This window comes from Arvicola amphibius, chromosome 7 (assembly GCF_903992535.2).
Source record: "Arvicola amphibius chromosome 7, mArvAmp1.2, whole genome shotgun sequence".
NCBI lineage: Eukaryota > Metazoa > Chordata > Mammalia > Rodentia > Cricetidae > Arvicola > Arvicola amphibius.
This window is the reverse complement of record NC_052053.1, coordinates 92510219-92522083: the sequence shown is the minus strand read 5'-3', so window position 1 is coordinate 92522083 and position 11865 is coordinate 92510219.

Below are 11865 nucleotides of genomic sequence, written 5' to 3'. Positions count from 1 at the left end.
GTTTGTCTCTCTGTCTCTGCCAGAGCAAGACTTTTTCTGGAGCTGTAACTCCTTTCTGGATTGAGGAAAAAGAAAATCCTGCATGCCATGGGATGAGGATGTTGAGCACTGGGATGGAGAACTCCAATCAGATCCGCAGGGTATCCCTGGTTACCCACAGGCCTGAAAGCCAGAGTGGGGAGGGGCCTGTGAGCATGGAGGTTATACCAGACCCTGCCCCAGCATCCTATGAAGCCAGAGTTCATCTTCCTACCTCCTGAGTCTGAACATACCAGAACCTTCTGGGTGGCCTGCCTGGAGCGGGGCGTAGTCAGGGACTGACCAGCGCAGTCTAGAGAAGACTAGCAGGCAGTGTCCAGAAACTGTCTCACCTTCGGGAAGAGCTGGAGGAGGGTAGAGAAACAGGTTGGTGGGTATAATGTGCTTGTCGTTAACTCATCCGATATTTGTGAACAACCTATGTCGGTCTATGTGCCGGGCGCCAGGGATTGTGGGTGAAATGGCTAAGAAGATGGATAAGCAGGATGGCTGCCTTCGCAGGGCAGTCAGTTAGGTGGTGAAGATTAAACAACAGTGAGTGCCCCTCGTCCCTTCTCACAGCCTCCCCGTGCCTTGCGCGTCTTGGGTGCTCAGTAATAGTCCACTGGCTGTGGGTTTCCAGTAGACTGTTCTCCGACTGCCACACACATACCCCGGCTTGCATTTGCGAGACTGACTCCCAAGTTAGGTTTTTACCTGCTTCCTGCAGGTAAAAACCTATTTCTCGTCCTGACTCATCATAACTAATAACCTTAGTGCTAAGCATTATAAATGCTCCTCGTATGGTAGGCACTGTGCACCTGACTGACACCAATAACATAATCTTAACTTCAGCATCCCCTTCAATTTGTTTTTATTGCTCAACCCATTTTATCAAAGAGGCCAAGAAGGAGGCGTGAGATGTTAAGTCACTGACTCCAAGGTTGCACAGCGAATTATTGGCAAAGCTGGGGTATAAACCCAGACACGCTGGCCCTGTGGTGTGTGCCCTGTGACCCCGTGCCCATTGGTGGCCACCTCTTAATCATCCAGAAAGCAGGTCAGAAAGAGGTTTTTTCTTATCCTTCTCTTACAGTTCTGCAGAAGGAAGGGCCTGGCTTGCAGGCTCAGGGGCACCCCTCATCTGGGTAACTCCCAAGTACCGTTCTCCAAGGCTCAGCAGAATCTGAATGGTAGCTGGTCTTGGAGGGCCACTCAAAGAAGCCCATGCCCTTGATTCCGCATCTTGTTCCAGGACTCTCAGCCTGTTGTTCCCTGCCACTGCTCCACACCTGGCTCAGTTCCATGCCTTCTAAGTCAGAACACTCCCCATCCCACCCACCTCCCCCAGCCACCCCAGTGAGAGTGGGAGAGGAAGTTAAGGTGAGATGGCCTCGGGGCTCCTCAACTCCCTCATTCAGTACAACAGATGGGCACAGTGTTCTGGGTGCAGAGGATTTCACAGTGAACAGGCCTCCATCCCCACTACCCTGTGCCTGCTGTTAACATGGGGACCCCCGAGGTGGCGGGTGTATTTAGTGTAGGTAAGTGTGACAGATAGACGATGAAGTCAGGGGTTCAGGAAGCCACTCACTCTGCCTCACTGCCCCTGACGGAGGTGAGGGAGTCACCCCACACCTGAGCACCTCAAGAAGAAGGAAGACAAAGAAGGCATTGATATCCTGAAGTGGGAAGGAGCCCAGTGTAGCCAGGAGGCGAGCAGCTGGAATACAGTGAGCATTGAGTGAGCGTGGAGGGGCAGGTGTGGGAGCGACCTTCTGACCTCATCGATAGAGGTGGCCTGACCCTGTGGGTCCTGGGGCATCCTGTTTCCACAAAAGGAGGAATCCAGGTGGACATCTAACTGTAGAAGAAGGAGCTCTCCAGATGCCCTGGTCAGTTTAGGGTCCCCCAGTGTTTAGACAAGGCATTAAGGACATTCAGTGGTAGGTGTTTCTGGTTTTGCTACTCCCCCCAACCGCCCCCCTCATCTCCTAAACACAAGAGTCCAATTGCTCCCGTGGACTCTCTTTCTTTTGTGATACTAGGGGCTGAAGCTGTAGAATTTTCTAGAGAATGGGTGATATGGGCCAATGAAGGAAGCTCATTCCTGGAGGGAAGAAGATATTAGATTAGCTACTGAAACTGTCACTGGGATGTCTTACAGGTGATAGGATCCTTCCTTCCTTCCTCCCTCCTCTCCCCTCTCCTCCCCTCCCCTCCCCTCACTTCCCTCCCTTGTTCCCGCTCTCATTCCTTCCTCTTTCTTTGCAGTGTCTTAGACATGACCTCACTATGAAATCCCCAGGCTGGCCTTGAACCTGTGATCCTCCAGCCTCAGCCTCTGTGTTGAGTGCTGGGCTTACAGGTGTGTGTCACCACATCCAGGCAAAATGATCTCTCTTGGCTCCAGTACAGAGTTTCTTGGTGTTCGTGTTTCCATGGTTGTCCCTGGAAGGAGGTATGCCAGTCATTGACCTCCCTAGGAACTTATGAGAGCCTCGTCGTTGTTCTGAGGGGAACTGTAAGGGGAGGGCACTCTCAATAAACACTGCCTCATTTGGTTACATCTTATTCTTGGGTGGTGGGAGTCCCTACTGTGAGTAAGATCTTGTGGAGACATAAGCCATACAGCTAAGGCCATTCTGCCGGGAGGGCCTGGAGCCTCAGCTTTCTGAGCAAGCTTCTGTTGTCTCCTCCTGCCTTCCTACCACTGCCTCTCTCTGATTTAAGGGCAGGTTTTATTCCCAAGCTGCCTCGGGGCTCCTCTTTCTGATTGCATTAAAGTCTCCGTAATTCTCCCCTCATTAATGATTGGCATATTTTTACCTCTTGCTAAAGGAGCTTCAAGGCAACTCCCGGGGGGGGCCTGCTCTCAGAATGAAACAATTTCATCCTGCTCCAGAAACGCATTAAAAAGGGTTTGTCAGGATCTTATCACCAGTTAGAGAAAGCTAATCAAATTACTTCTATTTATTAGCTGGTACAGCAATGTGGTATTCCAGCAAACCCCCAGCTCCAGCAGGGTGGGCATGCACTGAGCACCCTGGCACCTCGGCTGCTTGGCTTCTGAAGGTGGCCAGTACTAAACGGACCACCTACTGCTCCCGTTGGCACTAAGGAGGGTTATCGGGAGAGCCAGGATGAGCTCCCAACGTACCCAAGCCACACTTACCAGCTACTCAGCAAAGATGAGCCCTTGAACTCACCTGTTTGTGTATTCCCCCCAGCCACAGGGCAACATCTCAGGCAAGGCTTTCTGACCTTCACAGAATGAAATAGGAAATAGTGGCATGTTTATAAGGCACATAGTATCCTCCTAGGGGGGCCCCGTGGCCCCCAGCACCACCTTGATTGTGCACCCTTGGGTACCCTGTTTCAGCTGCCCAGGGAAGTATGGTTCACGGTGTCCGAACAAGTGTCAGCTGTGCCCACATAGCTGCTCTTCCGCTCACTCTGCCATCACTACTCAGAGTGAGTGGCCTATGAAAGAGGCCATCAGCCCTCACTTGAGGCCATCGGGCCCTGATCAGACTCTAGCTACAGCAAAAGCACAGCCCCCACCCTGCCAGCCTGGGGCAAGGGCCTATCCCAGCTGTACTGCCCCTGTGGTTCCTGGAATGGTTCAAAAGACTGAGCCACGTGCCCTGTCACGTTGCACAAAAGGACATATTGATCGTTTCGTAGAAGCATTTCCTGGGGTCCTTTATATCTCTCTCCCTCGTCACCCGTAATGAGGAGGCTGAGGCACAGAGGTGGGGGAGGCCGGTGCTCATCCATCCGGGTGGGATTTCTTCATCTTATCAATCAGGACTTTAATTAGACACGTCCGAGAGGGCAGCTCCATCTTGGGGCAGGCAGCAATCTTTATCAAGCATGCCACATCTCTAATTACTGTGTACTGACAGATAACAATTGGGGAGCACACAGAGGGTGGGGGGATGTGGGAGGCGGAGAAAGGACAGTGGGGCTGAAGATGGCCATTTGCCCAAGGAGAATGGCCTTCCAAGACAACCTGGACCAAATTGCTGTCACCCAAATGCCCAGGGACAGGGATGTAACCTCAGATAACACCCTTCAGAATGATTGCAGGGACAAAGTTGGAGAATGGCCAGCCTGGCATCTAAGCAGGTGTGAGGATAGCAGCCCCAGCCTTCAACCATGCCCCCAACATGACACACATAGCTTTCAGGAAGCTCTAAAAATGTTCCTTCATTTTCTTATCGTTAACAGCAAAGGATAAAAATGCTAATAAGATCTAATAAGATCTTTCTGTGAGCTGCAATATGAGGGATTAAGGTTGCTGGTATATCCTGTGGTAGAGGTATGTAAATATATATGTAATTATATATAATTTTATGTATATAATCTCCATATTGACCAGCTTGTGTGACCTCAGGAAAGTGTCCTAACCTCTCTGCACTCACCTGCTTTCCCCACCAAATGGAATAGTGCCATACAAGCATGAAAATCTGAGTTTGATCCCTAGAACACACCTGAAAAGTCCAGCATTAAGGCACACACTTGTAATCCCAGCACTGGGGAAGCGAACACAAGAAAGTCCCTGGGCTTGCTGGTCAGCTCCCCTAGCCTAATCAGTAAGCCTCAGGTCCCAGAGAGAGAAATTGTCTAAAAGGACAAGATAAATGGCAGCCGAAGTTGATCTACAGCGTGTGTGCATGCAAAGGAATGATGTACATGCAAGCATGTGTATCCTGCCCTACCTCCTGCTGTTTAGGGAATAGCATTAGGGAAAGGGGAGCCTTTTGGATAAACAATCAAGACTAATGACAAGGGTGTCTCCTTACCTTTCTAGGGTAACTCTTCCCTATAGTGTTGACAAAGACCTAGGAACCGCAGGATTGGGGACCACAACAGGCGGGTGCACTGTCTTGGGCTGAGGCTCTTTGCATGTGTTCCCTGTAGGGGCCTGAATTAGGATTCCTGTCCTTGCCGTGGTGATGAACTGAGGTCAAATGGGTCTTGGGTTCTTCCAGAGCAGAATGAGTCCTTCATGTCCTCCTCAGGCCTGGACAGTGGACACATGAACTGCCTAGACTCAGCCCTGCCCCCATGACTGCCCTGAAGGTTCATCAAGGCAGGCTGCATGGACCCCACTGTAATCAGTGGCCTAGCCCCTAACTGTGCAATTTCTCCTTGCTCTGCTCTCCCTGTGGGAACAGTGCCTCCTGCATATGGGGGTCCTTTCCCCAGTTCTGGTGGCTCTCAGAAGTCTGAATGGTCCGTATTGCATTCTCAGGAAAGGTATCTAGCTCTTTTTAGACACTCTAGCTCTTAGCCTGGGGCTGTGTCTCCTGCTCCCCAAGCCACCACACTCCAGTCACCTTCAAAGTAACTCAGTCCTCCAAATCCAGGCAGGGGAATCGGGAGTTGAGGTAGCCCCCACCTCAAAACACAGAAACCAAACAAAGGTCCACTCCCTTCTCCCCGGACCAACAGCAAACAGTTGCCACCTACTCCGAAGGCCCACCTGGTTCTGGCTGGCTCTCCTGACACCCTGAGTCCTTGTTTCCAGACCCTGGGTGACAAGATTTTTCTTGAGAACTGGCTTGCTAGTCCTCAGTGCACTGGACTCTGGGGTACTCGTGCCGGTGGGCTCTGTGGCTCTCCATGGGGGAGAAACAAGAGTTAGCGCTGGCTCTTCACGCAATGGACAGAGAAGTCACTTCTCACATAGAACAGTTGGAAGGCTGCTAGAGCCAATATCAGCACCCAGCTCAGGGTGGTGTTGGGGAGGGCTAAGATCACTGTGGATTAGACTACCAGACAGAGAAGAGAGTAAAGCTAGGCACCGTGGCCTGAGGGACAGCCAGGGGTGGCCCTACAGGAGAATTCTCAGAAGTTCTGACAGCTTTAGCAGGCTGAATCTTTCTGCAAGAAGTGGATGCTTGCATCCTGTGCTCAAAAAGTTGAGGGCTGTAGGGAAGCTCTGTGAGGCACGAGGTCATGTGTCCAGGAGATTGTCCAGGTGTGTCTGACCTGATGGCAACCCCTAGGTAGAGTTTCAGAATGTCAGTCACGCAGGGACGCTATGCAGTGTTGAAGAGGAGCTGTCCCACCTCAGAGACCCTAGCGTATATGAGGACATGGAACTATCATGTAGACTTTATTGGAGACAGTGAAGGGCTCTATCAGGGAGTGTTTGCAGGAAAACAGGACAGACACCAGGCCTTAGGGTCAGTCAAAGTCAACCTTCCTGGAAGGAGCCGCCTTCTCCCCTCTGGCTGTCTAGATCAGACAACAATCGTTTGGGAAGCAGGAATAACATGCATGATGGTCAGAGGTCAGCGTAGCTCAACCAGAGTCCTGAGAAAGCCCATGAGTAACGCCTGCTGAGTCCCTGACCACACCCAGACAAGGGGACTACAACTGGTCAATGAGAGTGGCCCTCACCTGAGACTTATCGTGTATAAAACCTTCCCGCAAAGCTGCCGTGAGTTAGGCTCCTCTGAGCCAAATGAGGCCTTCAGACAAGACAAGCCAGGGGAAGGGAAGCCGCACGGGGCATGTGATCTGTGGAGCTAAAGTGGAGCCTGAATTCTGTCCACGTAAGCTTTGCTTTTCTTGTCCATAAAATGGGAACTTCATCGTGTCCCAGAGGGTTGGGTATATGTCTTTCGCCCAGTATATTTCCTGATACGGTTCCTGGTAGAATCACAACAAACAGTAACTGCCTTGGTTTATTTATTCGTTCATCAAGAAAATGCTTCTGCCACCTTCCTGCTTTCAAAGCACACACGTTCCAGCAGGCAGTGACTGAGGAAGTCAAGGATGAGGCCATAAGGTCATTGCAAACGCGATGAAGCCAGGCTCTCTGGATTCTAATCCAACAAACGAAATCAACTCCCCCAAAATGTAATGTCTTAAAACAGCAAAAACCAACGGGGTTCTGTGAGAGTTGGTCTCAGTTGCTAGTCACAGCATCGGTCTGGGTGGCTTGGCCAGGGCTAACTCAGTGCTCGCTCATATGATGGCAGTCATGGACCAGAGGCTCCAGCGAGGAGGCTCACCCAGGAGCCCTGGTTCTCTACCTGGGCCTCTCCCCATGCCGTGGTGGTTGTTCCAGCATCCAGTGTTGTCACCTGCATGTTTATTTTTCTGACTGGACCTTGGAGACTGTATGCGGGGCCTCCGCTGATTCAGCTGATGGAGATGGTCCCTAAGGCTGGTCTACATTCAAGGGGACAGGAATTATACTCCATTTCTCCATTAGAGTATATATGTGCAGCTATGCACTTGCAGGAATGTTCAACCTTTTGACATGGTGACATGACATTGTCATGTGCACTCAAGAAAGACATAATCAAATTACTTAAAAAGGCACCCCAAAAGTCTCACGATGTCCTAACTTTTTGTTTTGTTAGTGGTGTAATATTTTGTTTGTTTGTTTTGCTTTTGTTTGGTTTCTCTGGATATTCTATGTAGTCCTGGGTGTCCTAGAACTCACTCTGTAGACCAAACTGGTCTTGAACTCACAGAGGTCCACCTACTTCTGCCTCCTGCATGCTGGGATTAAGAACATGTGTTACCCACCATGCCTAGCCCATGGTGTATGTTCATATGTTAGGCTGTGTTTATACGGTGGTATGTGGCTCGTGGGCTGAAGGTTGGACATGCCAACAGTTTGGTCAGCAAGAAACTAGGCAAGGTCACAGTAAGGAGTTTTCATTTACTTTGGTGGTCTATGTGATGTCGCTAATGAGTCTTTAATGTTCAGAGTTTTGGGGGTTTTATTTGTTTTGTTTAAACAGGTTCCCCATTTACATCCTGATTAGCCTTAAACTCACAGCAATCTTCCCCCCCCCCCCCGTCTGCCTCCCAAGTAGTGGGATTACAGGCATATGCCTCCACACCCAGCTTCATTAATGGCTTTAAGTACAGTCAAAATGGAATGGGGTTTTGGGATTTGATGGCTGAGGTCTGAATGATAGCTGCACTGCTCACTAGCTGTGTGGCTTTGGACATGCTCCACAACTCTTTTGAGCTTGGTTTTCCTATCTGTAAAATGGGATTGGTAACAGGACCTACTTCAGAGGTTTTGGTCTGAGGATGAAACTCACTCAGTTTGTGTGAAGGACGTAGCAGCAGTACCTGGCACACTTGACACGTTCAAAAGCTCATGGTCATTAAAGGGTTGCATTTCTTTATTGGTGTGTGTGGGGTGGGTGGAGAGAGAGAGAGAGAGAGAGAGAGAGAGAGAGAGAGAGAGAGAGAGAGAGAGAATGGGGGAAGCGTATATGCCATGGAGCACACATGGAGATCAGAAGACAATCCCAGGTGTTGGCCCTCTACTTCCTTCTGGTTTGAGACACAGTCCCTTGTTTGCATATGCTGAGCGAGCTGCCCAGTGAGAGCCCAGGGAGTCATCTGTCTCCACATCCCATCTCACCAGGGTACTGAGATAACAGATATGTACTACCATGTCGGCCTTTACATGACTTCAGGGGATTTGAACTCAGGTCCTTATACTTGTATGCAAGTGTCTTGCCCACCGTGCCAGCCTTAAAGGTTTGCATTTAAACCCTGTCACAGCCCTATGGAGAGTAGCTTGAACAGGATCAGGGAGGCTTAGCTGACAGAGCCAAAAATCTGAACTCAGGCCCCATTCATTCAGTTCACATCCCCCTGCTACCTGTTGCTGTGAGAAGGTGTAACAATGTATACTTTCTTTTGCTGTGACATTCTTTTCTGTAACAAAATACCTGACAAGAGCCACTGACGGGTTTAATTTTGGCTTTCAGTTTGAGTCTCAGTTCATCACGGCAGGAAAGGCTTGGTGGCAGGAACGTGACTTTAAACACCGCCAGGAAACAGAGAGCAAAGATTGCCAATGTTCAGTTCCCTTTCTCCTTTGGATTCAGTCCAAGGCTGAACGATGGAATGATGGAACGTTGCTGCCCACACTTAAGGTGAATCTTCTTACCTCAATTAGTCCCATCCAGAAACTCTCTTACAGGTGTGCCTGGAGGTCTAGCTGCTAGGGCATTCTAGGGCCATCAGGTTATCAGTCGGTACGATCTCACACACAAGAAGTCACTAGTTGCTCACCCCGGAGGAATAGAGTCTCTCGCAGCTCTGGAAGGCTCTGTGAGAGAGGTTCCAAGCCTCCCTCCCACTTCTGGCAGTTGCTGGCAACCCTTGGAGGTCCTTGGCTTAGACCTGTGTCTCTCCCATCTGTGTGGTTATCTCTACAGGCCTTCTCCCCCATGCCTGTGTCTCTGTCCGAAGTCTCCTTTTCAGGCCATGTTTGGTGGCAAGCGCCTCTAATCTTAGCAGCAGAGTAGGGAATTGCCAGGGGTTTGAACCCAGCCTGAGCGACATCATTCCAGAGAGGCCTGGGCTCTGGAGTTTAGAGGAAGATCCTGTTTCGAAATGAAGGGTGGGGGGGGGGAACGTCCTCTTCTTACAGTACATGGGGCCCTCTCCAACCCATCATGGACTTAGTTATGGCGTCTGCAAAGACTGGTTTTAGTGATGGCATGCTCAGAGTGGACATGAATTTGTTAGCATGCTTTTTACATGATTTGGCTGTTATCAGAACTAATAGGAACAGTTTGAAGAACCCCCTCCGCCCCACAATTCCTGAACTATCTGGAAAGGGGCTTCCGAGAATCCTGAGCAGGGGCCGTTGACATCCCTAATCACTGAGTCACCTAGAACTCAGCCCTCTGCTAAATCCAGGAAACCAGACCTAGAAACTGCCCTGGGGTGCCTTTCCCTGACTCTCTAGGGGCAGCACCCTTGTTTTAAAAGAAAACAAAAATGGGTGTTCACAGAGTTCTTCTATCTACCCGGGACTGGGCTTTCAGGGGCCCACAGCTCAGAACTGGTAAAGCCAGCAGGAGCTTGCCGGAGCTGTGGGTGCGGGCTCCATTGCCCTCCTCTCTGTCTCTCAGCCTCCAGGACCTCAGCTCAGCCCAGGTACTTTGGTGGTTGATCTGGGGACTTTGCTCCTTGGGGCTAGGCCACAGGGGGGCCCACTCCAGCTAACCCTGATGGCTGGCTCTGACCAGCCCAGCTGAGGCCTTGCAGGGCCCAGGAAGATGCCTGGGATCAACCGGGACCCGTAATTGGACTGTTGTTCTTTCATTTTGCCGCGATGCAGCGTGTGGATTATAGACACCACTTGCTATAGATTTCCTGTCAGAGCTCATGAATCAAGCTCCACTGGCTTATTTACTGTGGCCAGCATCTGTGTGTGAATAACCCGGCCCCGGCGCACACTCACGGGCACGCACTCACAAGGACGCTGCCTAGGCAGCTTCCTCCCAGTCCTTCTGTGGAGCTAAGGGAGGAGGTCCCTGCGGCTTTCTCCTTACCCCAGAGTACTGGAAACAGCAAAGGGCTGATCACTGCCCCACAGCCTTGCCCTGTGGTTGAGTGCTCCATTCTTTTCCCATCAAACTTAGGGCGGCTTCTGCGAGCTTTGGGAGAAGTACAGAACTAGACCTCTGCCTATAGAAGGGGGAGGTGGGAATCGATTCATATTTTTTTTTTTGGTTTTTCGACACAGAGTTTCTCTGTGGCTTTGGAGCCTTGTCCTGGAACTAGCTCTTGTAGACCAGGCTGGCCCCGAACACACAGAGATCCGTCTGCCTCTGCCTCCCGAGTGCTGGGATTAAAGGCGTGCGCCACCACCGCCCGGCTCGATTCATATTTTTTATTAAAATCCCAGGGAGGCCTTACTACCCGTGCAAGGCTGTGCTAGTTATAGATCCTCTAGGTCTTAGTTTCCACATCTGTGAAATGGGATGCTAACAATATTAATTTGTAGGGGCAGGGTAGAGAAAGAGTGCACATGAAATGTGAATTCAGGTGAAACACTAGGCACTGTTTGCAGGCCCAAACCGGTCAGCTATTACCATGAAAGCAGACACAGCAGCCAGCCCAGAGTACAGTGTGTGCCTTGTGTATGATCATTTGGACCTGAAATGTTTTCCACTGTTTCTCAGGCTAAAGGTTTGGTGCTCAGGTTAGGGCTAATGTATGGTGCTGGAACCATTAAGAGGTAGGGCCTGATGGGAGGTCTTTAGGTCACTTGAGGGTGCTCTGGAAGAGGTTTATGGGATCCCTGTCTCTTGCTTTTTTTTTTTTTTTTTTTTTTTTTTTTGCTTCCTGCTCATGAAGTTTGTGTTTTTATTCTGCCACATATTTCTGCCAGGATGTGTGTTTCACTACAGGCCTAGAGAAAAAGGACCAGTGTGTCGTGGAGTGAAGCCTCCAAAACCGTGGGCCAAAGTAAGCCGTTTCAGTTGGGCAGCTGATTGGTCTCATGTAGTTGTTACAGAGACTGACTGCTGTCATATTGTGCTAGCTCATTTAACTTGCCCATCGATGACATCATCCCTGTGTGTGTACGTGCGTGTGTGTGCATTCATAGGGATGGGTGCCTGTTCATATGCAGGCCAGAGGTCAAAATTAGGTGTCTTTGTCAATTGCTCTCACCTTACTTTTTGAGGCAGGGTCTCTCACTGAACTCACGGTTCCCCAACTGGGTGAGGCTATTGTCCAGTGAGCTGTCTGTCTCTGCCTCCCCAGCACTAAGAAGAGAGACACATGCCAATATGTCTGCTGGAGAGCTTCAGGTCTTCAGGCCTGCACCGTAAATACTGTACAGACTGAACTATTCATTCCATTTTGCATATAGAGAACCAACTCAAGGCTCAGCAAGATTAAACAATTTGTCCAACACTGTATGTACACATAGTACATGAAGAAGCAAGAACCCAGAGCCAGCTCTGCTTGGCCCTTACAATCCAGATCCCTGAGATTAAGATTATCTGAAATTTAAGGATCCTAGGCAAACAATTCCTAGCCCACATAGAA